The sequence below is a fragment of the Balaenoptera acutorostrata genome, chromosome 17 (genome assembly GCF_949987535.1).
Source record: "Balaenoptera acutorostrata chromosome 17, mBalAcu1.1, whole genome shotgun sequence".
NCBI lineage: Eukaryota > Metazoa > Chordata > Mammalia > Artiodactyla > Balaenopteridae > Balaenoptera > Balaenoptera acutorostrata.
The window spans coordinates 31,848,828-31,875,961 of record NC_080080.1 but is presented as its reverse complement, the minus strand read 5'-3'; the positions used below and the strand labels follow the sequence as shown (position 1 = coordinate 31,875,961).

Here is a 27,134-nt window from a genome sequence, read left to right as displayed (position 1 = left end):
AAAATATGATCTAATTGAATTTCTTTACCAGGAGCAGTCTGACTGACTCTACCCATACCCTCCCATCTCCACCCTCTGAATGATATAATTTATAATGCTGCTGAGGCATGACTTTTTGTGGGGTCTTATATTTCTTATCATTGATGTTGACATTGTGAACGATATCCTCCTTTTAATATTCATTCTAATCTGGGCTCAGGACTACCATACTTTCCTACTTCTTATGTCTCTCTGGGTCTTGGCTCTTTTGAATTTAACTGTGAGTGTTTCCCAAAACACTCTGGCCTTTCTTCTTTTCTCCCTCTGTTCCCAGTGCCTCAGGGAGCTTATCCACTTGCAAAGCTTCAGCTACTAATTTACAAATGACATTTAAATTAAAAAATCTCTAACCTTGCCTTTTTACCCTTTCTCTAATAGCACATTTCAACTGTTTTACAAGCCTTTCCCACTGACTTCCTCCAACTAAACAGTCACAAGGCAAGTTTATTACTGTTTCCACACACTGTCTCTCTGTTCTTCTCCCTGACTTCCAAATTTTAGTCACCTTTAATCCGAAGTCTCTCCCTCTCCTTTCCTGACTCTGCAGGAAGTTCTTTCTATGAGTTATCCCATGTTTCCCTCCCATTTCTACCTCTCCTTCTCTCACATCTCAAATGCCTATTTGCATATATAGTCATACACACACACACACACACGCACCCCTCTCCTTTATTGGTTATAAATAACACCCTTGTTTTTGTCATCCACTCAGAGCCAAACATCTTCCAAGACTCTCCTTTTCGTGTCCAGAAACCAAGTACCGTAATTCCTGCTTTCTTTATTTCTGTTCCCTTCTTTCTGTTCCTGCCACCACTGCTGTAGGCGAAACCTCCATCATTTCTTCCTTGATTATCACAATATTCTTCTAACTTTCTTTCTGCTTTCCTTCTTGCCTCCTTTCTCTTTACCCAAATCACAGTGTGTCCTAAAAGCAAAACTAATCACTTGTGTGCTTAAGACATCCTAAAGGGCACAAGAGAACCCAAACTTTTAGTGAAAGGGCCTTCATGATATCACCTTCTCGGCTCTTGTCCCTTTTCCACTCTCAGTGTAAGTTTCAGTCCGCCTCACCTCCCTGCAGTGCTCTGAATACACTGTTTTCTTACATCTCTATGCATTTGGCCGTGCTGTTTTATCATCCTAGAAAGCCCTATGACCTACCCCTCGGCCCCTCTTCATCACATTAACTCCAATTGTTACTTCAAGACTCAGCCCAAGGTTACCCCAAAGTGGACCTTCCCTAAAGCCTCCAGTCTGGAATAGATATCCACTCCTCAAGTATTTCCATGATCTTTAGGTTTACTAGGATAAGAACATTTATAGCATAATTCCAAATGTTTATTTACTTGTTTGTCTCCCCTGCAGACTGTATGCTCCTTATTTATCTTCTATATTTGTATCCTTCTTACCTAGAACAATGTCTGGTTCAAAGCAAGTCCTCAATCAATAACCTTTAGAGAATGAGTCAATTAATCCTTTCCTTTAACTTTTCTCCAGTAACAGTGAATGATGCACATCTTTCTTTATTCATCTTTCTTTATTTATTCTTGTATTCTCCCTGAGTCTTTTACTCATTTTTCCTGCCTCCTCTGAGATCTTACTTCATATGCCCAAGTTAGCAATACAATACTACAGTTAATGCCATCTTGTGCCTGTTTTGTTTATATTTTTTCTTAATCTCATTTGAGGGGAATATATAATAGGGGAGGACAATGATATCTATTTCTTCAGTTTTTACCCAATAAAAAGATATGCCCATGATGGCTTCTTGGTAAATATTGAGTAATTTCAGTGTAAGATTTGCGCCCCTTTGAAGCAGTTAAAGAGGACGAGGTGGTGAGCCCATTGAGGCAATTATGATTTGTTTATAACAGAATCCATTTTAGATCCCTCAGTATGACATGGGTGAAGGCCAAGAAGGTATTCTGCTCTACCATGCTTTCTGTGAAGTCTCATCCAGCATCGCACTTTCCAGTGACAAACCATCTGGGAAATTCCATCTGTCTCTGCTTGGAAACTGAGGTGGCAGTCGCCCACTGTGAGCAATTTTCTATTAACTTCTTGGATAAGATCAGTCAGATTTATACTGAATTGATGGGAACCGTAAGAGCAGGGTTGTTCCAAGAGAAGACAAATGTACAGATTCCTCTAATTGGACTTAAGCCAGTTTCATTCACGGATGCCCTTAGGTTCTAGTAGTGCAAGGACTTATAACCTTTTTAATTGTACCCTGTTCCTCTTGGGAAATGTTGGTGAAATTCATTATTGATGGAGACTGTAGATTTGTCCCTTAGGGAGGCCGAGATCCTGGCTTCTCTTATACTCTATCTGCCATGTGGAGAATTAATGGAAACTGAGTGGGCAGGGAAGCTGCTCCAAGAAGACATGAGGCAAGACATTTAGTGCAGCAGAGCCTTGGAAAATGGTGTGTTGGTCTGGTTTCTAGAATTAGAGGACAATTTTGTTGTTGTTTTGTTTGTTTGTTTGTAGAAGAGGGGAGAGCTCAGGGAGAGGAGAGATTGGTATGGAGTCCCAAGTTAGTAAAAGCATCCTGTAGAATTTGAGTCAGAAAGAAAGAAACCAAACCGCAAATAATTACTCCACAATTCAAATCTCTAGAAGCAAACCAGCAAGGTCAATTACATATGGATCCGAATGGACTTATTGTATTATAATGTAGGCATAGTGAGGTTGGCAGTGGATGGAATTATATTGTAATGTGGGAAAATAACCATTGAAATGAAAACATAAAGTTTGCATTTCCTGATAATTTGTATCTGGCTCCAAAAAATACACCTTTTATATGTAGCTAGTCTGTCTGCTAATCTCAATCTCCCTTTAATTTGCTTTTTCTTCTGATGGTGAAGTCTTTCTAGATATGTTTGGACTTGGATTTGAAAGGCAGGGACACAAGACACAATTCCTTGCCGTATATAGACAGTTTTATTTATGGGTCTAACTTACTGGCCTGTGCCTGAAATTTAAACACATTTTTGCCTTTGGGTTACGATACATGGCTAAACCTCTTTACTTATACTTAGGCCAAGTTTTAATAAACAAAAAGCATCTTTTTTGTTTAAGATTATTCCTTGTTCCCTTTTTCTAGAATTCCAAGGAGAATTTTATTGAAAGTGATCTTCTCATGGAGTTATCAAAATGACTCTGTGATACGCTATTAATTTAATCAATTTCTGGAAGGAGTAGTTGTTCATATCATTATTAAATATGATTAAAGTTGCTCTACTAAGAAGGGTATGTGTGTAAAGTTGAAGAGACTAATGAGACACTCTACCTTTTCCACAGAGTATAGGTATGAAAGATGAAGTCTGGCTATTGGTTTATACATCCAGCTACTCTTTATGGAGTAGTTCCTGTTTGTAGATCTTTTTTCACACTTCAGGGTCCCTTAGGGGAGAGAATCTCTTTTCCCTCAGGGGAGTCTATCAGATTCTTGGGTGGTGAGGAAGTATTTTGCAAAATATAACTCTGTTGTTTTCATAACACAAATTATAGAAAAATACTTTTGGCTGGAGGAGAAGGTAAAATGAGAAAGCATGTGAGGAGCAGTTGTTTACAAAGTTGACCCAAAGTTTCATCGATTATTTTATGATATATCTGGCATGCCTTTCAAAGTCTTTCTCCTTGACTTTTTTGGAGACTTGCTGTTCAACAACTCTTTTTAGAACAATTGGTTTGGCATGTGCACTTACCTGTTATTTGTGTGGTTATAATAAATATTGTTCCAATGTTACGAGAATTTAGCAGTGATGTCAGCTAGGCATAATAATTAATTCATTCAGTAACTTGGAGATGATAGCTGTGAAAGAATGGACATAAGTGCTATTTTGTATTCCTTCTGTTTGATCTTAAAAATCAATATTACTTAGGCATAACCGTTTAAATATAAAATATTAGACTCATAAAATATCAGACTCTGTTTTTTAACTATCAACAGGTATTCCCAGGACACCACTAATCAAACATCATAACTTAACATTAGCTCTCAGTTAGCATTGTCAATCTTTAGTCTCATAAGAGGTTTTCCTGGTGTAGGCAGGTTTGTGAGTCTGATCCTGTCCAAACCACTCCTACAACGTGATGTTGTATGACGTCCAGAGGCAATAATTCTTACATACATTTATAAAAGAAAAATAAAGAAGTATTTCTAAAATGTTTTTGTAAACTTGAGAAATTATTTGAGAAACTCTTTTTTGGAGATGAACATCTCTTTTCCTTGTTAATTTAAGTATTGAATTTAAAGTCATTCTTTATTATTCATTTACTTTTATATCACTTTTTAAATAAAATCCTTTGCCCTAGTTCAACAAAACTGTGCTTCTTGATTCTAGTAATTTGTATGTCATTTGTGCTATTCTATATGTTTTATGTCTCTTTCTATTTTAAAGGTCAGGAGCTCAGAGTCAGGCGTAAGGTTACGTGTGTTAGTCTTGTGGTTTTCTCATACTCTTTATTTTCTCAGGGTCAGAAATATGAGCACAGCTTGTCTATGTGTCTTTGGTACAGTGTCTCATACAAGGCTGGATTCAGAAAGTGACAGCCAGAGTTGTGGTGTCATCTGAAGGCTCAACTAGGAGAAGTTCTGCTTGAAAGGTCACTACATGGCTGTTGACTCAGTTCCTTGCCTCCTGGGCTTCTCCATAGCGCAGCTCACAGCATGGCAGCTGGCATCTCTCTGAGCAAGCAAATGAGAGAGCAAGACAAGGAGCCCAGGACTGAAATCAGTCTTTTTGTTACCTAGTCTTGGAAGTGGGTATCCCATCACTTTTGCTGAATTCTATTCATTGGAACTGAGTCACTAGGTCTAGCCCACCCTGAAGGGAAGGAAATTGCACATAGGCTTGAAACCAAAGGCTGTGATCACTGGGGGCCTCTCACGGGCTGTTTACCACTAAAAGTAATTTGCATAAATAGTTACCTGGCCTCTGAATAAGGAAGGACTTTCAAATAATAGTAGCAATGGGAGAAATCACAAAAGAAAATCCAATTAATTTGAATAGAAAAGACTAAATCATATATTATAAAACATCATAACCAAAATCAAAGTTTAACTGGTAAGTAAAAAGACATTTGTGAAAATGAGATACATTTTATTCTCGTTTTTGAAGGTAAATAAGGTCTTCCACATAGAAGGTCATGAATAAATTCTTGATTAATTTGTTTAGAAATTGTGAGGACAGAGAAAGATGAATTAAAATATATGAAACATAAGTTATACAAAATCTGATGGGAAATAAGAACCAGAGGCAGATTGTTTGCTGACTATTTCTTCTCCTTCAGTAGTTTTGAGAAACGTACACTAACATATTGTAAAGATCAGAAAAGGGGAGAAAGCACGGGAAAGAGCCCATGATGGGGTCGATGCAGCCCGATGCTAGTCCCAGCTGTTATTACCCAAAGTGGATGTGCTCTCTTGGGTAATCACACCTGCTCTCAGTTTCCTCATTTGTAAAATGGGGGTTATTATACCAGCCCTATATCTTAGAGTTGTTGTAAAATTATATAAAATTATATGCATTTAGTCACTTTGAAAAATATACAGATTATTATACAAACCTAGATTACTTTTTATTGTGCCTGTGAATAGAAAGTAGATTACTCGTTCCTTTAATTCACCAAGCAGTGCTTCAAGCCTTTTCTCTTCAGTCCCCTCTCTGAACATATTTAAAAAGCATTTTTGGTTGTCGTTGTACATATGCATCTTCATACACATGTGCACACATGTATTTATATACACACAAACACACACACACACACTCATTGATTAGCTAACACCAGTATTCTGAGAACTCATAGCCTAGAGGAGTACAAGGTATGAACTTAGAGCATTTATCATCTAAGGAGACAATCACCACAGAAGCAGAGAAAAAAACATGTATTTTTAGGAAGAGAAAGAAAGGTTAAGTGGTCATACTGCTTTTTGAATTATGCTGGCTTCTCTGTGTTTTCTTTTTGTAAGGAGTTATTCTTCAGAAAGCATTTCTCAGGTGGGTGATTGGGGATTTCAGGCAATTGGAAAAGTAATTTACCCTGATTCACTTTTGAGTTACGTTTGTATTTTAAAATGTTAACTCAGTTCTTTCATTACTTATGGCATTTTAGAGCTCAGTACAGAATGGCGTGAATAAGGCAGTCATAATGCAGACAGCAATGCACCATAAAATAAGAAGAAATGGGGACAGAGTTCGGAAGAGCAAAGACAGTTCACGTGCCTTAAGTTTTAGCTTTTATTAAGAAGTCAAGCAAATACCATGTGTTTCTCATCACCCTGTGTGTGAGCATTATCCCGTGGGCAGTAGCAGCACCAGTCCCTTGGGTTCTAATATTAATCTCAGGTGTGGCATCATTACCATCTTGCATTTTAAAGTCACTGCTACTCAGGCCCGTGTAGAATATCAGTCGGTGGAAGGTGCCCAGTGACGTCCTCATGTGCATCTGAGATAAGCATCAGGGTCCAAGTACATGTCAAATAAAATATCTACAGGAAAAAATAAGATAGCATTTGCCTTCACTGAAGTAGTTCAGAGGTGGTGAAAAGAGTTTATCCTTTATCTGAATATTGTTAGCAGGGAACATAGGCAGTTTTATAATTGTTGCGTTCCTTCAAAACTTTGTGACAATGACAACTCTTCAGAGAAAGTTGGACATTGGCAGAAGCGTTCCTCATCTTTGCTGATACTCCAGAAGGAGATGGTTGAGGGAAGAAGAGTGCGTGACAAAAGTCAACCCGTGGTCCGCTCCATTACTTCATTAATCAAGTGGAGGCATTCTGAAAAATGTTTCTCTTTGGTTGCAGCCATCTATTTTTTGGTGTTAATCGGCGCCCTGTGGCAGGGTTTTGTGAAAGGAAACAATGAACACTTGTAGCATCCCCCCTACCCGCAACTGCTGTCGCCCCTGTCAGAAGGCTCCAAGGATGATGCAGGTCTGTATCATCCTGATAAGGAAAAGAGGATTCAGAATGGCTTTGGAGAGAATTTGTGGGAGTAGAGTGTGCCGTTTTGGACTAGGCGAGCTATGGAATACAGCAGAGGCCCTTAATGGGATCCTAAGGATTCAGTGCCAGACCTTCTGTTGCTTCTTGAAGATTTTCTAATGAAATATTTTGATGGTGAAATTCTGAGACTGTCAGAGGGGCTGAGGTTCAAGATGCTGTTTTAAGTTGTTTGTTCCATAATCTGTGATTAGTCAATCCAGGTCAAAAAATAACAAGAAAAGAAAAGAAAAAAACAAAACAAAAAAACTCAAGAAACCTCCCAGAGTATGTATGGAGGTCACTTTTACTCTGCTGACAATGCATTTCTATGCCATTGTCATCATGAGCTCTGTGCAAGTGGCCGATGCATTTTATATACTGTCGGTTCCTATTTTATGGCTAGATGAAATATGAAACTATCTTTTATAATGCTGATTCCATTTTGGCAGGCCTTTGGATCCACATATGGTTCAGTCAAGCTGTTTTGGAGCCTAATGTACCTTTGTTATTTATTGGGATTTTTGAAAGGGGATAAATGTTCTATTTTCACTCTGGATTAAAAAAAACACATTAAATGTTTCCTAAAAATTCATATAGCTGAGAGAACTCTAGTGAGCTTTAGAAACTGATCTGCTTTTCTCAGCTAAAATAAAGTCATTCTTACCCATGAAGGAAAAAAAAAAAAGGCAACTGAAGTTCTAGCAAAATAGAAGTAGTATTGTATAGAACAACACAATAAAATGAAAACAGAGAGCAGTTAGTAAATGGGGGCCAGGAAAGTTGTCATCCTGTAACCAGTTGTAATCTTTAAGTATCTTTAGGCTTACAGATGCTGCTAGGATTTTCTTTCATTCATTCCACTGTTATTCTGGCACGTTATAAATAAACATACAGGCATAAAGAGTAGAAAACAAAGTGGTTGTCAGAAGGATGAATGATAGGCAGTGACCTCACATACCACGGATAGTACGATGCTCAGTTAGGCAGGCTTAGTTGCCTAGAGGTGAAGTGTATTCCCTCTACTGAGGCCTGGCTCATAGAGACTCCCTCTTCAACTTTAATCTCTTTGTTTTGTTGAGTTTAACTCAGGCTCTTAACTTCTGTTTAAAAGAATGTCTGTATGTAAATATGAGGAAAGATAAACTAGAAGGAAAGTGACATATTTACCAATGTCATTTCAAAGCACAACTTTTTCTTCCTTAAAAAACTCTGGAAGGAGAGGTATATTTGGATAATAATAGTCATACTTTGCATTTGTGAAGCACCTTCAGATTTTTCTTATATGGTCATCTATTTTTTTTCTTAATTTAAATTTATTTATTTATGTATTTATTTATTTATTTTTGGCTGCATTGGGTCTTCATTGCTGTGTGCGGCTTTCTCTAGTTGTGGCGAGCGGGGGCTACTCTTCGTTGCGGTGCACGGGCTTCTCATTGCAGTGGCTTCTCTTGTTGTGGAGCACGGGCTCTAGGGCACACGGGCTTCAGTAGTTGTGGCACATGGGCTAAGTAGTTGTGGCTCGCAGGTTCTAGAATGCAGGCTCAGTAGTTGTGGCACACGGGCTTAGTTGCTCCTCAGCATGTGGGATCTTCCCGGACCAGGGCTCGAACCCATGTCCCATGCATTGGGAGGTGGATTCTCAACCACTGCACCACCAGGAAGCCCCCTGGTCATCTATTTTTATTTGAAGTTAATCACTAAATAAACTTGCTAGAACGGGCACAATCTAAACTTTTGGCCATTGGTTACCTAAGGGGCTGGATAAAAGAGTGGAGATAGACCCATTTTAACTTATCACCCTAATCCCCCACCAAATTGTATGCCTTCCAAGTGGTATGTTGTTTTTATCTTTTGTACAGGTTATTTTATCCTTTTTACATGACAGGGTAGTGGAATAATTATTTTTATTATTTCGTAACTAATTTAACAGTCTTCCCCTGCTGTTAACTACTAGCAATTGAATGACTAAAATCTCTTTCTTTCTCTAATGTTAGATGTATTGTGCTAAACATCTTGAGGAAAATGTGACTCAATATTTATTAAGTGTGTGCTGTAAGTGAGGAACTCTGCTAAGAAGTGAGGGTACAAAAATCGGAATTCTCATCAAGCAGAATTACTTCTTGTATAAGTATTTAAATATAACTGAATTCTATCCATAGCCTTTATATATTACTTTAAGCAAACCTAACACACAAAAAACTACATTCACACACACTCAGCCATGCACACACATAAGTCTACACACACACACACACACACTCTCTCTCTCTCTAAATGGTTGATTGTTAAGCCAATAAATAAGATTAATATTTTCATTTTATTTTGTTTAACTCAACTTTCCTAAATAAAACAATCTCATGAAATAAAGCACACCTCTATTGTTGAACAAGTTACATAAACTTAATATTTTTCCTGTCATTAGACAACATTATAAATGTTGATAATGTTTCTCATTTTTTCCTCATAATTTTATTATTTTATCTCATGGCAAAACACAAAATTTCAAATTATCATAGAGATATTTTAAGTACTCCAGTAGGTAACTTAGAATAAACATAGAGCATTTTAGGTGAATAAATTTGGAGAATGAAAAAGATGTTTTAATTCTTGATCACCTGGAGAGTTATAGAAAGTCCCAGTTTCGTTAATGGCAAATATAGTAAGAAAAGAAAAAGAAAATGTGAGAAATGAAAAAATATGCAAACATAAAACACAAAGTACTCTCTCATATTATTTGATATCCTGTGAGTTTCCATTTCTCCTTACTCTGTATTCGCTATGTGTTTGAATTATTGAGAACTGTTTGTAACCTTCGTTGAGATGATATTATAAGTATTTTGTGATTATTCAGGATTCAAACAATTTAATTGAATTAGGGATACTGAATTGTATGTTTGGTTCTCAGTATTTATCTTTAAAATTAAGAAATAGAGTGGTTTGGTAACATTATTTTTGTGAATTATTGCTAATATTTGCTGCAAGTTTTATATACCACTCACATTGTAGGAACAAAAGAATACTCAATCTTTTGTTGTTTTTATACCTCCTTAGCCACTGAAGGCATTGAAAAGAGAAGCAAGTCATCTCCTTTCAGCTTGTTTGACAGCATCCAGAGGAACATGGAGCCTACTATTTGAGTTGCATCTTCTCAATAGTTCTCCAACTATCTTTCACTAGTTCACATGCAGTTATCTTAAAGTTGAAAGGAAGGGAAATCAGTAGAAACAAAAAGTACAGTCCATTTTAGCGTATCAGTTCCTACAATCAAGCTTTCACTTACCTCATTTTACTGTATTGTTTTACCATAGTTTCTCCTGAAAGGCATTGTAGTGTGAGCTGAATTTTTTTTAACATCAAATAATACAGAGTATTCATAACATTTCTGGAGCTTAAGAATTTCTCAGTAATTTGCTTCTATTTTTCAGATGTGACTCATCTCAGTTCTACATAATCCATGTTGACTAATTGTGAAATGATAGAATTAAAAAAATTTTTTAACTAGTGAACCTAACATGGTAAAAGTGTTGGATTCCATCAGCGTTTCACCTGGGCATTAATATTAATACTCTGTTGGTAACAGGGAAGTTCTTTCATCATTGGGGTATGTGGGAATAAAGCAGATTCCCCAGCAAAGTGACTGAATGTTCACTAGAGTTGCTTAAGTTGGCACTTGAGTTTCCTTATTATGCTTTAAGAAGAATGCTGCATATTGAATACAATTGAATATACTAGAAAACTGATAAAAGAGAGGTAACTTCATAACTCCACAGGCATTAATTACATTTTTATAGTTTCCATTGATATTATAATGCTCTTTATGCCATTAAAAATCTGATCCTAAATCAGGATGAACTTTATTATTATTCTATGTGCTCTTATTTATGAGATGGTAGGTAAGTCTTTATAATATTTCTATTAACCTTACATTTAATGAAATATGATGACTTCTGAAATAGCTAAAGGAAAGAAGTTTCTTTTAATGACAGTGTAATTAAAGGTGCTACAGATTTTTTAAAAATATGTTTCAGCATCTGTATTTCTGTCAAATTCTTGGAATAAACCACACTGCATTTGTGATACAGCAAAATTTCTGGATCAGATTCTATCCACTCTTCTGCAAAAAGATCATCTTGGTTTTAAGCATTTAGTATCCAGTATGGCTGTTCTTAATTTGTCATTGAGATTAGAATGTGGATATTTGGGTTAGAAAGTAAAAACTAGCCTTAAGCTTTTAAAAAAGAATTTATTTAACTGAGTCGGTCCAGGTCTCCAGATTTCTCCCTCTAATTCTATGCTCCCTCTTTAAAGACAGTAGCACTGATTTGTAAGGATTATTGTCTTTGGTTCCTGTGTCAGAGAGTTAAGAGGTGAGAGCAATGGGATTGCATTTTCAGGATGCCACATGTGCACTCTTTGATCTGAGGTACAGTGTGCCCCAGGGAATAAGTTCAATCTTGATTTCGTTAGTCAGTCATCCACTATCAGGTACCACTGCCCTGATTAGCAGGCTGAAGAAAAAGAGCATATCGTGGGAGTGTGTCACAAAGATGAAAAATAGTGATGACTCTGTTGGCAACAGTCAGCCCCTGGTTTCACTATGTGACATTTGCCTTCTCTTTGCATAAAGCCCCTTAATGGGTGAAGGAACAAAAATCAGTATTTCCATATATCTTTCCACAAACTAATGATTTTTTTTCAGGTAGTAATTTCCTTTCTTTGTTTAAATTCATTATTGCAAAATGGAAACTGGAAGGACAATTAGCAGGGTGCATTGTGGTGGTTGCTAAGAGAAACTCAAATATAGCTGCCTAACATTCCTGCCATTCTGTGAACCAAGCCAATGGCTAACTCTTGTGAAATGTTCGGAGTCTGGAAAACTAGCATCATACCTCTGCTGTTGCTACCCCTTCATCTGCTACATAGATGTAAAATAGTTCTCTGGACCCAGAGAGCATCAGTATCCATCCATTGATCAGTGATGTCTCTGCCAAAACATTAGAGTCCAAAGATTTTCTGAATCGCTTGTCATGTGTCCTTTTCTCTTTGATCAAAGTAAAAGATAGAATATCTCCAAACATGTGAGGGTATATGCTGACAACAACTACAACTGCTGCTCTTGGTCTCTTTAGATACATATTTGGGATCTGCCCATGTGTATTGTATATTGTGGTGTTGAGATAGAAATGGAGGTTCTGAAAAGAAGACTAAACAGTGGATAAACTTTTATCTTAAGTCTTTGCCAAATCTCACTATTCTATTTCAAAATTAAAATCATTTACTGAAAAAGTATTTTTATTTGTGAGTACTTTTTATAAAAAAATACAAGGTACATATATCGTTGTATCATAAATACTTATGGTATGCTCATGTCCCACTGAAGTTATTTACTATTGTATTTGACCTTGTTGATGGGACCAGTTTGATAAGGTTAAGGTCAATGACTGCATTATTTTTAGACAAGATACAAAATGTAGAATGTTCTGTTTTGCTTTACCATGTTAACAACTAGTAGCATTTAGAGTTCTCTATGTGCTGCTGATTTCAGCCATGCATTCGTCGTCAATGATTATCCAAAATATTTCAGCACCTGTAATTAATCACACATTTGAGAAAAGAAACACAAACTAAGATATAGTTTGGCTTTTTCCCCCTCCCAGAAAAGTCTGGACAGAGTGCTAATAAGAATAATAACAGTGCTTGTAATAATCATAATCATGCTTTCAATATATATGGAAAAAAATCACTGAGAGAACAATCCTTTTGATAACATTTACTAATTTAATCCCCTTATATCATTTGCTTAACTTTATGTGTTACATCATAGTGGTAAGAAAAGGACTGTCTATCTCTATTTTATAAAAGAAGAGGGAGTAGTGACCTATTCAGTAGTAAGTTTCTAGCAAAAACATTTGTGTTCTATTAATTATTTAGACTAATGATCACTAGCATCTTTTCTCATGCAAATATTTATTTAGCTCAATGTAACAAGCATAACAATTTCGGTAAGCAGCAATGGATTTATATAATAGACCTCCCAAAAGATAAAATCTTCTAGATGCCATTATGGCTATTAAATTGTCATTAATGAGTTTAAAAAGTCATCCTGACTTTTTTGTAGATTGCATGCACTTCCCTGCTTCAATGAAAAGTTAAATAATGAAGTGACAATCGTGAGCTTTTCTGTACTAGGGCGTAGGAGCCAAAGAATGAATGAATCAGTGTAGTACAAGAATCTTAAATTTAAAAGTTGAAGAAGCTTCTTTTGAACTATTTTTGTATTAAGGTGCCTTACATAGTATCCTAAGAGTATACTAGAGCTGGACCAAAGACTTAAGGAATATAAACAAACCTTTTCAATTTCTTGTGATGGAGATTAATTTATCAGGTTGATGTCTGGTAGACTGCAAATAGCTAATGCATTTAACCTCATTCAGTAGCTAGAACTAACCTGTTTATAAATACTCTAATTAGATCAAAGCATAGAAATAACCAGAATGGACGTAATGGGCAAAAAGATAAATGAATGCACCTGTATCAATAATAAAGGGGCATTTTTCCCCTTACATGTTCATTTTACTAAAATCATTCTACACTTCCCTGTTCACTTAAAATCTAGTTATTCTAAACTTTGAAAAATGACTTCAAGAACACCCAGTGCCTTAAACTATGATTCTCAGCAACCTTGGTTTATCTCACTCAAATTTGTTTAGGCCCCAGTCAGGCCTGCTCGTTCCTGTGCCAGGATCTATTAATGATAATTACTTAGAATACTATCCCCATTCTGTGATACCATCACATCATTGTGAGGAAGATTGCGATCTTATCGCAGCCTATTCTGTTTAACTCTGACACTCCTTCCATTATACTGGGGCCGTGATAAGATCATGCCTGTTAGGATCAGACATTAGTTGGAATCAATATTTGAAAATGTGCCTGTTTTTGCTTAATAGTAAAGTTAGTGTGAGTGTTGAAGTGAGATCATTTGTTGGATGAAATTGTACAACTTTATCTTGTCAAAGGTTCTTTCTAGGACTTTATGCTCAAAAGCACAGAATGAGGCCTTGGGGAAACCGTAATTTTACTGACCAACCCACCTGGATATCCTACCTTGATGAGAATATATGATATTTTTAAACTGATTTAGATCAGAAAAATGAGTTGGACAGAATGAAAGACTACCTTCATAACTCTTCATTAATGAAACCCAGTTAATTCACTGGTTCTTAACCAGTGACTGTTTTGCCCCCAAGGAACATTTGACAATGCCTGGAAACTTTTTTGGTTGCCGAATCCTCGGGGCGGGGAGTGGGGTGGGGGCGGGCGGCGGGGAAGGGAGGGAGGAGAAGAAGAGCAGTACTACTGCCCTCTAGTGGGTGGAGGCCAGAGTTGTTGCTAAATTCCCACAATGAAGAATAAGCTGACCCAAGGGGTCAACAGTGCCGAGGTTGAGAAAACGTGCTGTAAGGTATACCATGAATATTCCAAAAAGTAGAAGTGTTTGGCAGCAACGGATTTCAGTTTTTAAGGTGGTTATCTATCGGCCTGGGAGGAACGAATGCTGCAGCTGTCCGTTTTCCTCCTTTTTCTGGTTAGGAACAACATCTGATAGATTTGTAATTAAGGAATTCTTTTAGGCATACACATCTAGAAATCTGGGTGGTCTCCTTCAAATTTGTGCTGAATGGAACTTCAGGTAGAAAAGGTAAAGTGAGAAATCAGCCATGTAACATCTTTGGTCTTAATAAAGCCAAGCTCTTGAATCCTTATTGGATACTACACTCCACGTTTGGAACTTATTCATATTTTTTTTTAATTAATGAAATATGGCATGGAATATCCATATTTATCACTTCCCAAAACTCCTCCAACTTCATAAGATTTGCTTATTATCTGGTTATATATTTTGTTATATATACAATTTGGTTATTTATTTAGTATATATTATTTGGTTACATACTCATGTATGAAAAACAATATTGAGTATTATATTTTTCATAGTATTTGGGAGATTGTTTTGCACAATAAATGTTGGAAAATTTAGATAATAAGGTTGTTTCAAAATTTTTTTTAGCCTTTGAATGCTTACAGGAAAAAAATAGGCAACACATTTACAGTGCATTTGAAAAAAAATATTAGAGGATGTCTTTCTTGGGTTCACGCATTTTATGATTACTAAAGTCTATGCAACTGAGTTTGAGATGAAGGTTTTTCATCTGCCAGGACAGTAGAGAGAATTTTTTCCTTTTTGTATTGTTGAGAATCCTAAAAGCTTTTTTCCTGACTACTCAGATGGGAGCAGCAGAAAGGGGGCTAGAAGTGCCAATGGCAGTGAAACTGTGGAAGATTAGCACACTTCTTTTGATGAAAGGTGACTTCCCAGAGGGCTGGAGAATAAACATGTGGGCGGAAGTGCTAGTTTGGAGAAAAGGCACTGAAGTAAATGAGAGGAGTTTTCCACTTAATTCGAGTTCAGGGCTCAGAACTCTGAACCTGCACAACCTGTCCAATTCATTGCTCATTCTCCATCTATTTCGGTAAAAGCATCATGGAATAGCCCTCTTGCCAACTACTGTATTCATAAAACCTTGTAAGAAAAGTTTATTTGCAATACCTAAAATGTTTATTAGAAGCTGGCAGGTTAAACAAACATTTTTCTGTTTTATTTCTAAAATTCCTCATGAAGTAAAATATTTTTATCATACCCCTCCCTTCTTTGCTGTTTAGTGTTACAATTTTTTGAAAAGGGCTGAATTATATTTTAACCTTTCTGGCAGCTGAAAAAAATGACTTTACAAATGAAAAATTATTATTTTTAAATATTGAGAAATTCTAAATTATAATACTGTTTAGGAGTGTACTCTGAACTAATTATAGAGATTACTCTAAATGTTTTTAAGGTTAGTTTTGGAACTATAGAGTTATTAATTCTCTTTAAAATTTTTTCACTTTATTTTTTTCTAAATTTTCTAAAAATTATTCCTGTATATCCTCAACAGAGTATGTTTTATCACATATATTCTAACAACCAAAAAAAATATTTTAGAGAAAGTAAGTTACTTCCTTCTAAATTCTGGCTCTGAATACACCAAGAAAAAGGCAAGCAGGGAGTTTAGTGTTGTGCGTAGATTTCTTTTTCCTCCTCTGGTGTTAAAAGCACCAAGTAGCCTGGTTTTGATAGAGTTAAGTAAACTAAAGACAACCCCCCTGCCCCCAACCCTCTATCTCCTAGTACTTTTCAGTCCAACAATCATTTCTTCTCATAGAGTAAGATAAGTTTTCATGTGTTTGTGTTTGATGGATTAACAACAGAAAATTAAGGAATTTTACAAAAATTCCAACTTGGCAAATAGTAGCAACTCTTATCATGCGGAGGCCTGATAAAACCCTCCGATAAAGCCGGGGAGACTAGTCTGGACAATGTCCTGAAAAGTACTAGGTATCTGACAGTGGCCTGTATCTCACCACTTGAGTTGGGATGATCAGTTAAATGCAAACACCACATTGGATAACAGAGCTGTTATTCGAGACTCTATGTTCCTGTCTTTAAAGGTGGGACATTGGTTACGATAAGGGGCAAGCATATGGCTGTAAAAACTGTGTTATTGGGATTGTGCTCTTTCGCCTTACTAATTTTGACTTAAAGCAAATGACCCTTTTGGGGAAGGGGAAGTATGATGGAATAAATAATACCACTCGTAACTTGGGACAGGGAAGCATTGGGACCTAATCTAGGCAAGACAATGCTTCACACTGTAATCCTTACAAATTATTAGCTATTTAATAGTTGTTACCATGTTATCTGACCTATATAGAAAAAATTTTAAATATCTTAATGTTCCTTTTTTGGGAGCTGGGGGATTTCCATACTAGGCATACAATGAGAATAAGGTGTTTCTTAAAGAAGGAAGCGCAAAACAGCTATATGAATAATAGTACATATACCTTTACAGTCTCTGGTTTAGGGTTTTTTTTTTCCTTCCATTGATATCAGCACCCAGGGCTGTCTAGTTTCCTCTCTAAAGATCTAGATCCCCAAATCACTTTAACCTTGAATTATTATTTGTTTTAAATACATAACTGTCCGGTCTGAGTTAAATCATATATGTGCTCTGAGTAGGAGCAGTTGCATACAAAGTAACTATTTATATATTTTATTTCATTCATCTATTCATTAATTTAACACTTATTATTAAAGAGATGTCAGTTGTGGTTGTAGACACTGAAGATATTTCAGTGTACTTGAAATAGATACTGATCTTGTTATCCCAGAGATTATATTCTAGTGGGAATAACAAACAAATAAATGGGCAACTACTGTACAGTAGGTAATTAGCAATAATATTATGAGTGATAAAGGAGGAAATAGAGTATACTAGAAGAATACCTAATGTATATTTAGGGATAAAAAATAGAAATGATATCTAAGGGGGGAGGCCTGTAGAATGAATAGGAACAAATTAGATTAAGAGTATTTGTGAGTTGGGAGAGGTTCTGGGGTGTGTGTGTGTGTATGTGTGTGTGTGTGTATCTGTGTGTGTGTTGGGGATGGCAGAAGATTTAGAACATAATTAATGTGCAAAGGCCTAGAGGCAGAAAAGAACGTGGTAAACTTCAAGAACCGTTGGGTTGTCCAATAGGAGTAAATGACTTTTAGGTCAGTTTAAAAATATTTCAGTGAGATACTAAATCATCAGCCCAGTTCACTTCAAAATATACTGCAGATTATTTCCATGTGATTTTTAATTTTGTTTTGATTAACCCATGGTACTTCTTCTAAATGTTGTCAAAAGAGATTAGAACTAGAAATAATTCTCCCCCAACTTCTTTTTTCTGCCATTTCCCATTTTTTAGAGAAATTTATGCAACTGAGTTGTTTAAAATCATTAGAGGCCTCTCTGGAAGTTGCTGGATCTCTTTATTGTGATTGATCCAGTATCAAAGCGTATTTGAAATTTTCTGGCCTTATTAAATCATGCGTTTGGCTTTCAGGGCATAATTTTTTTTTTCCACTTGAGCAGACATAGAAAATAAGAAAAATATCCCTGCCCTCAGGGAGTTTACAATCTAATTAAAGGCTTAAGCAGAACAGATAAAATTATTTTGAGGATTGTGTACAGAGGTGAAAGATGTAGTCTTAACACTCTTAGAGATGAACGGCACATATGTGGAATAAAAGTGAGGATGACACCTCACAGCACTAAAATAAAGGAGTGCTTTAGCTATAAGCAAAGAACTACCCTTTATTTTAAACTTAGAGCTGTGGACCTTTAACTGTGTTAAATTTGACATAAGAATAGTCAAAATGCCTTCTACTTGAGAATGCATGCCCAAAACTTTTTTTCTATGATAAAATCAAGGAAAAAATGACGTACAGTTACTGTGTTGACTGCCCCTTACCTTGTAAAAGTACTACAGGTACAGCATCATCCAAAAAGAAATTGATGACCAGTCTCTTTTCAGGTTTCCATATGGAGCATTTCTATAAAGCACAAATAATAATGGAACTATTCCACAGTGTTAAAATTATAAACCAGGAAGTGTAGAGTAGTAATACGGATTTAAAAAGGAATCCTTTCCTTTCCATAAAAAGGGAGTATTCTTGGGAAATCATGGATTTTGCCATACCAGAAACTGAGTTTCCAACCTTGACACTACTGACATTTTGGACCAAGTGATCTTTGGTATGGGGGCTGTCGTGTGCATTGTAAGATGTTGAGCAGCACCCTGGCCTCTATCTACTAGATACCAGTAGCATGCCCCCAGTTGTGACAATCAGAAATGTCCCTAGACATTGCCAAGTGTCCCCGGGGTGGGGGGAGGCAAAATTGCCTCCAATTGAGAACCACTGGAATAGAATATTTTAAGAGATTAGTAGTGTGGTTTACAAAAACCTAAGACCACCACAGAAAACATTAAGGAAAATCTACACATTTTTTTTAGCTCTTATTGTTGATCTTTTTTGCTTGTTTGTTTTACTAGCTATTAAACTCTTATGTTTGGTGATAATATATGCATTTGGAGGAAATTGAAATATTGGTTGAATTTGAAAAATACACTTACGTTCTTACCTATATAAGCAAGAAAATAATTGAAATAAAAATGCATTAGGTAATATTTGAGCTAAGGATTAATCTTACATGCATCGGGCAGAGACATGAATTCTCTTAAGATATCCAACTCAGTTTCTGGTGTGGCAAAATCCATGATCACCCAAGAATACTCCCTTTGTATGGAAAGGAAAGGATTCCTATGGTAAATGTAAGGGGCATAGAGTGATTGGCAGATAAATGATTTTTCTTCTTTCAATAATCTTTTCCAAAATAATTTTGAAAGCACATTTTATAGGAAAAATTCATGTTGAAAGAAAAGAGAGTGCTTTGATTTCCCTTCTGCCTTCCTCCAGACAGAAAGCAAGCAGGTCATTACACAAGACTCTTCAGGTTGACCCTTTGGTGCCTGGGGTAACTTCAGTTTAGGGCTCCTGGAGGAGCTCTGGATGTTGGGTCAGACTTCAATCTCAGTGCAAGTGATGATGCTGGAATCAAACTTTCAATCTTTTCTAAATTTCTTTTTTATTGGCAACTTGAATGGCCTACTTTATTCTCTTGCAGTAGGGTCTTCCATTGGCATTTGTTTTGTTGACATGTGAATGCTCTTTTGTCAAAGATTAACCACACTGCCTCCACACAGGCAGGATGCCATTTAAGATAGTTCTTTACTAAATTCTTCAAGTAAGGATGTATGTCAGGCAAGTCAGGGGGCAAGTTAAGGTGACAGCTGCTGATAGGTAGGCTTGGGGGCTCCCTCCTTGTTGACCTGTTGAGAACATGGTCACAGACTGAAGTCGGGAAAAATGCCTGATCCATAGTGCACACAGCTGTATGAGATTTAAGGATGCCTAATCCCATTATGTTTTAAAACCTTTAGTAGCTCAAAATGTGTTATACGAAGCAGTTAGTCTGCAGAGTCACCTGAAAGGTGACTCAGTGAAAGGGGAACAGCAACCCTCATAGGTCTTAGAATCCAAACTCCATGGACTGCCCTCTACCTCTGTTATTAGGTCCTACTTGACAATTTACCATCAGTATTTATGTAAGGATTTTTGGTGCCATTAAGTTACAATAGACTGTCATTTGATCATGGTTTTAATGACTGTCAGAAACAGTCCATTAAAAATGACAGTCCCAAATTTTGCCATATCATTCAGACTTAAAAATGCATATAGCAATAATTTTCTTAAGCCTCAACAAAGAGACAATCTTGGCAATAGCTACCAGCCATATGGCAGTATTTTATATATAATCAGAAAAAGTAACTTTCGCATACAATTTCATCTCCTTTGCCAACAAAGCTCACAAAACCTAAAGTTAAGGAAAGCTAAGGATTTGTTTAATATAGAAATTTGAATTTAGAACAAGCAGACTGTTGGAGATGTTTGTGATATATTTAGGTTAATGTACATAGTACTTTTGTCTAAATCACCTATATTTGACCTTGTCATCTCTACTACTAGCTTAGTTTTGTGTTTTTTCTTCACAATCATATTGTTTACTTTATTCTTTCTTTTCTTACTTTTTCCACTCTGCCATTCATATTCTTCCCATTCTTGGCACTTTCTCTTTACCTCAACTTCTGATTCATTTTGTTTACAACTATGTTATCTGTCCCCTTCTTTTTCTAATTAGCTTCTAAGTGGCTGTCTTCTACCCACTTTTATTATTTTCCTTTGGTTTTCCTTGAACCAGCCTGATGCTCCAACATGTACTTTTGTTGTATGCTCCATTCCTAGCTCTGTTAGTGAGGGGTTATTTTTTGTCTCTGATGAGCTACATTTTAATTCAGCTTCCTATGATGTCATCATGATGTGTCGAGTCTAAGAAACCCCCTCCAGTGTGTTCCAGCTATATCAAGTTAGTGTCCTTCTTCTGTTGCAGATAGGAGACCCGTGCAGGATATTAATCACAATATTCACAGCTGAGATGCATAGGTGTCATAGAGCAGACAACCTGTTCATAATACACTTTTATCACTTATTTTTCAATGCCTCTGTTTTGAGTCACACATATACAAAAAATGCTTTGTGTATTCCATTCTTAGGGTGCTGTATCAGTTTACTTCAAGTCCTGAGAAATGGTTTTGGGGGCCATAGATAAGACCAAAGGTGTTTTTGAGTTAGAGATTTAATTTGAAGTAGAGAGATGTGTGTATCCAAAACTTTAAGAGTCCTCTGTACTGGACAGCTTTTACGATAGGTTAGAACAGTACCTTGAAGAAATTCATGTAACAATATAAGAAAAAAACTTGTATATACATATACACACACATGCACACACAGAAAAAGTCAATGCAAACGTAGCTAACATTTACCAACACCCACTCAATCACTTTACACAGACGTGAGGTGCACTTTAGAAATAAGCATATCAGTCTTGAAAGACTATAGTTCTGCCATAGTATTAGTAGCTTGGGACCTATCCAGGAAAATAAAAATAGGAGGGATTAGAGGGATAATGCAAGGTTATTATAAGTATTTATCAGTTGTGGGTAGATAAGTTAGTGGGGTAACAATCACCCCTGTTCTCTTAAAATAGCCTCCGTTTTCAGACTTAACTCCCCACTAAAGCTCAGAGCCTTAGCTGAATGTTCTCAGATAAAGAAAAAAGTAAATATAGGTTATGAATCAGTGGGCTGATTCTGACGTTCTTCTCTTTGGTGGCCGCAAACTGGGTTGTAAACAATAAACTTTATATATTCATGAGATTAAATTTTGGAAACTTCTTAGAACCGTGTAACATTCTCCTTGAATTAATTATTTGGGAAAAAGAAAAAAAAAGCAACAACAACAAAAACCAAGTGACACCTAATGTTAAAAGATTTTGCTTTATAAGTTGGATTACTTAAGCATTTTTATTCATGATAGATTTTTTAAGTCACAAAATGTGTTTGTTAAACATAGGGTTTAATATAGTTCTTTAAAAATATAACACTTTTTCATTCTTACAACTGTGGTGCTTATAAAGATAGTTCTGTAAATATAGCTTTTAATTAACACATTGAAAATGTTAATGTTGAGTCTTTAATGCAATTTTAAATTTGTATGCAAGAAAAATCAAATAAATCAAATAAATGCTAAATTTTCACATTATAAAAATTGTACTTAAAGGCATTTTATATTTATATTATTTGATAAAGCTCAGAAATTGGATTATCTTAATGAATCTGAAAGTATGCAGGAAAAATAGTCATATTCCTGTTGCTGAGTAGAAATGCAATTTATGAAGTTGTACAAAAAAATAACCCAGGAATATTATCATTTATTAGGTTTCCATAGTAAGAATGTAAGTAATATTTTTAAAGTCCTCCAACACCTGTATCAGCATGACATCAACATTCTCCCAGTTTACAAAATTAATAACAAAGAAATGGTGAATTTGGTATCCTGAGTCCCCAGAAGTATAATACCATGTCAGCCATTAAAAGGTGAAAATAGAACAGAAAAATAAACCCCAGATAAAGCAGAATTGTTTTGTTTGTTAACTGTGTAAAAGAAAAAATTGATAAACATTTTTATTCTGTTCTCAAAACACAAGCAGCTTAGCTTTAAAATTTCATCAGATAGCTGTTAGGCTTACAAGGCATTACAAAAACCCTCTGAAAAATAGAGTTAAATTCCATTTCAAAGCACTGTCGTGAGCACAGGAAACCTGCAACAAGCCGTTAGTATCATTTGGATAAGAAATAAGGGAGACTCAAAGCAAAAATATCAAAAGGTCAAGAGGATTCTTTACTCTCAGTAATTGCCTTGGAGGCTTTTTTTCTTCTCCTTTTTTTCCTCCTGTTACATTGTTTTTCAAGGATTGTCTGAGATGTGAAAATATAAAAATGCAATCATAATACGAATTCAAAAATCATCTGGGAAAGTGAAAGGATTCTCCTATTTCTCATTTGGCTATTGAAGAGTGGCCAAATCGGCAGGCCATTCTTGAATCCCCAAAGTCTTTCACATTTTGGTACAATTTTATTTGATTTAAAATACATTTTCCCAGTTTAAAAATGTTAACTATCTCATAGTGCAATTGAAACTTGCCTTGTGTCAAAAACAGGAAATTCTAAGGAGAAATAGACTGTGGATATATGTCAGATGTTTCTCTTCTTTTTTTTCCCCCCCCTCACTTCCTTTTTTAGACACACAAAACCCATATGCACACACATATATTAATATATATAATATATGCAGATATTGATGGACTTCTGTGAGTTGAAAGAGGAGGACGATGTCTTGAAGGATCCATATCTCTCCCAGCAGATTTGTGCTATTATCACTGAAATGTGGCCTTCAGTCTTGAAACAGTTAAAAGAGTTCTACAGCCACAAAAGAAGAGATGTCTTCAGAATTATCTCCTGCCTCACATTTGCTCTTAGGCAAGCAGTTTAAAAAAGCCCAGTGATTGAGCCAGTGATCCAATTTGAAATGCAGAAATGATTAGAGCTGCTTGCCTCATTTCATATCGAAATTCTCTGATTTATGACAGGGCTGCAGCCAAGATCTATCTCCAAAGGGAATTAGTGTGCAAGTTTGCATATTTTTGTTATTTAGGTTTCTGATAGCAGCTGCTAGCTAGAAATACTGAGCTGGGAGGTGGTGGGGCAAGGATTTTCAGCCACTGGAGCAAATGAAAGATAAGAGCCTTCTGTTTAGGACATCGAGACCCCTTGACCAGCGTATATCTGTGTTACATATGCTTCTTATATGTGTGTACATTTAAGAACTTGCTAATAGTGTAGATGTGAGAGTGTATGTATACATAAATTATGAGGTTCAGGGAGCCCAAGAATGTATTGGAATGGTTAATTCTAGTAATGTAGAAAAGAATTACCAAAATTCTGTCTCCATGTTTTAACTAGTGGAATTTTAATGAGGCATAATACTTCAATCATGCGACTGACCTGTGGGGCAGAGTATAGAACATATAATGAAACAGAAATAGAATTCTGAAAAAAAAATTATTACCTTATCTGGAATTTACATGAAGTGTTAACAGGAAATTATGCAGCAGTTATAAATGAAAAATATGGGATTTAATGTACTTATTAATAAAGATTTGTTACATACATGATACCAGTGTCCCAAATCTGCTGTCCGCAGCCGTCCCCAATTTCTAATGTTTCTGTCCTCAGATGCCTCATTTACAGTCATCTTTATTACCATGAAGCTAATGCCAGTTTCTCTTCAGTGAGTATTCCATTCCAAGAAAAAAAAAAAAGGGAAATATCTTTGTGCGCAAGTCGAGGGGTGCAGACTTTCTATCAGTTACATTAAAAGATTAAACAGGCACACACAATACATATTTGCAGACAACTTTGTTAGGTTGGGCTAGTGCTTTCCTTGAATTTGTAGATCGTAATCATTGCTGGCAAAAAATTGTGGTTCTTCAAGTAAAAAATTCCCTGGAAAGAAAGATGTGCAACTGTCAGTCTATGTTAGGCGCTGCACGGAGCAAAGAAATCATTGTGGGAAAGTTTATTACCTTCGCTTCTCTCAGGCTCCATATGGAGTCATCGTGGCCTCGAGTCTCAGCACTGCTCCTCGGCTGACCTTGCTATAACGCAGCTGGGATTCTAGGTATTAAAACCACTCTCATATTTCACTGAGTATTCTCCAGGGGGCCCAGGGTTATTGTAGTAAAAACTTTAAATTTTGATTATCTTGTTCGTTGACAAAGAATGCAGTGAGATCTTTAAAGACATCTTTAAACTACAATGTCTGAGTTATTCCTTTTAAATCAGCCCATCTCTTCTGTTATGGGGCTCTTTGACTTCCACTTATCTTGTCTAATTTCAGGACAGTAACCCTTCGTTCGGTCGATGCCTCTTGCCTTTAGGAAAGAAATTGTACCGGTAGCTCAAAAAATTAATTTCTAGAAGATTCTTCACTCCAGAAGTGTCTGGAAATAAATTTTAACTTGATCATCCCCTTTAAAACAAAAAATGAAGTTTTCTTTAGTATTGTAGCATTTTTTTATGACTTAAAAAAGTTTTAAGACTATATTGAGGATTTATTATTATAAATCACTTCATTCTGAATTGCAAAAGCTCACAGTTCTAACTTACAGTAAGTCATTTTATTCACAACCTAAATATTAATAATAGATATTTTTAGTGCCAAGGACTGAGCTAAGTGTCTTGTTGTTTTATACATTCATAACTCTCTGACGCTGATCTAGTTCATCCATTTTACAGATGAAACTGAGGTTTCAGTTACTCCTCCAAAAGCACTCAGTTAATAAGTGCGAATCCTGTATTTGAACTCTGGTCTGACTTAAAAGTTCTTAACTACTTTATTTATTGTACTGCCTCCCTACGGTCCCATTCTAATAATGGCCCTCTTCAACACTCAACGTTAATCATGACTCACTCATGAAGTCTTACCTATATTCAACAAACACTTTTCGGATCTGCATCACGGGTCAGGCACTGTACAAGGGACTAAGGAGAGACAAATGATTTAGATTTAGTCTCTCCCCTCAAGAAGCTCAGTCTGATGAAAGCAATAGATATGTAAACATATAACTGTAGTATAGTGAAATGATTTCTGATGGAAGCACATACAAGAAATTATTTCTTTAAAACAAAAAACAATAAGCAACAGAAACAGCCTCTGGCTAACTGAGGCAGAAACAGAATTTATGGAGAAGATATAGGGGAGTTCACAGACATAGAACAAGGTCAAAGAACCAGGTTAAGAAAGGGACAAGAATCAAAACTACTTGAGGCTGGGAGGTGTCTAATAGTGGGAGCCACTATACAGTCTTATCAAGGCACTTCTGTAGGCAAGAATGAGCTCCAACAAGTTTTGGCCTTTTTCTTTCTTTGTTCAGGATTTACGTTTAGGAAGGGAGTGCCCTATCAGTCTAGCCTGGGTTACATCTCTGCCACTTGGCTAGATAGGGAATGGCCCCTAGATTAATACTCCAGTGTGTGTGTCCAGTGGAGGAATCACCCCAAAAGACACAGGAAGGTATTATCAAAAGGAACTGGACCAGATGCTGGCCAGCCATAAAATAGAAATTATCCCCTAAGGGTAAGTCTGAAGATGAAACATTTAACTGTCTCAAGTGCCCAAGGAAAGCTTCTAGAGGGCAATTTTCAGAAAACTTTTGAAGGATGAATTTACTCAGCAAATAAATTAGGAATGTAAATTCCAGGGAAAAGCAAAAGCATATACAAGGGCATGAAGGCATGAAGCAAACAAGTGTTTCGGGAGAAATGTAAGCAATTTGGGATGAAGTAAGGCTAATAATGAGGGTAAAAAGAAAGACTATATCCAGGTAATGTGAAACTTGCCACACCAGCCCCAAAAATCTGGATGTTATTTTCTATTCAATGGGCTAGAGAATATTAAATATGGTGAACTTTTCTGCCAACTTTTAAAAAATCAACTTCATGGCTAAGACCATCTCTTTTATTGGCTTTAGCCACTGGGTGGGCACATAATTTTTTCTTACACCTTTTTAATCTATGTATTCTTCATGCTCAAATCCCAAGGGAGAACTGTATAATACTACTATCCCATAATTTGTTTCCAAAATTATCCAGAATCTATGTGTATTTTTAAAGAAGCTGAACTGAAAGGGAAGCAAAGCAAGCAAAATTAGCTGATATCTTACCTTTGTCTGAAAGAAAAACAGAAAAATGACGAGTTGTGTGATAAAATTGACCAAAAGGAGTGAAGCATTTCGGTATTTAGTGGACGCTAATTCTGTGTATCTTTTAAACACTTATGGCAAATAGTGGTATCGATGTCAGAACAGAAGAGCAGGTTGTAAATTGTATGAGTGAAAACATGTTTGGATTACTGTTGGTTACATGCCTAGTCTAGTTAGAGTAAAAGGAATAAGAATAAATGAAGAGAAATCATCAAGAGAGAAAACAAAACAGATGATATAAATCAGAAAGAGCAAAGGAGTTTTCTTTCATTCTCCTTTTCTTTCAGTCTCTGCATTTTTCTTAAAAAAAGAGAGAAAGAGAAAGAGAAAGAAAAGAAGCCCATTTATAATAAAGGTTACATCTTCCTTATTAACACTATCCCCACTGCAGAGAG

At 36.1% G+C, this 27,134-nt stretch overlaps 1 protein-coding gene across 3 annotated transcripts in view; it reads left to right on the top strand.

Moving 5' to 3' along the window:
• ZFPM2 (zinc finger protein, FOG family member 2) overlaps positions 1-27,134 on the top strand; it is a 465,108-nt gene that overhangs the window by 246,859 nt on the left and 191,115 nt on the right. The gene's annotated exons all lie outside the window — the stretch shown is intronic.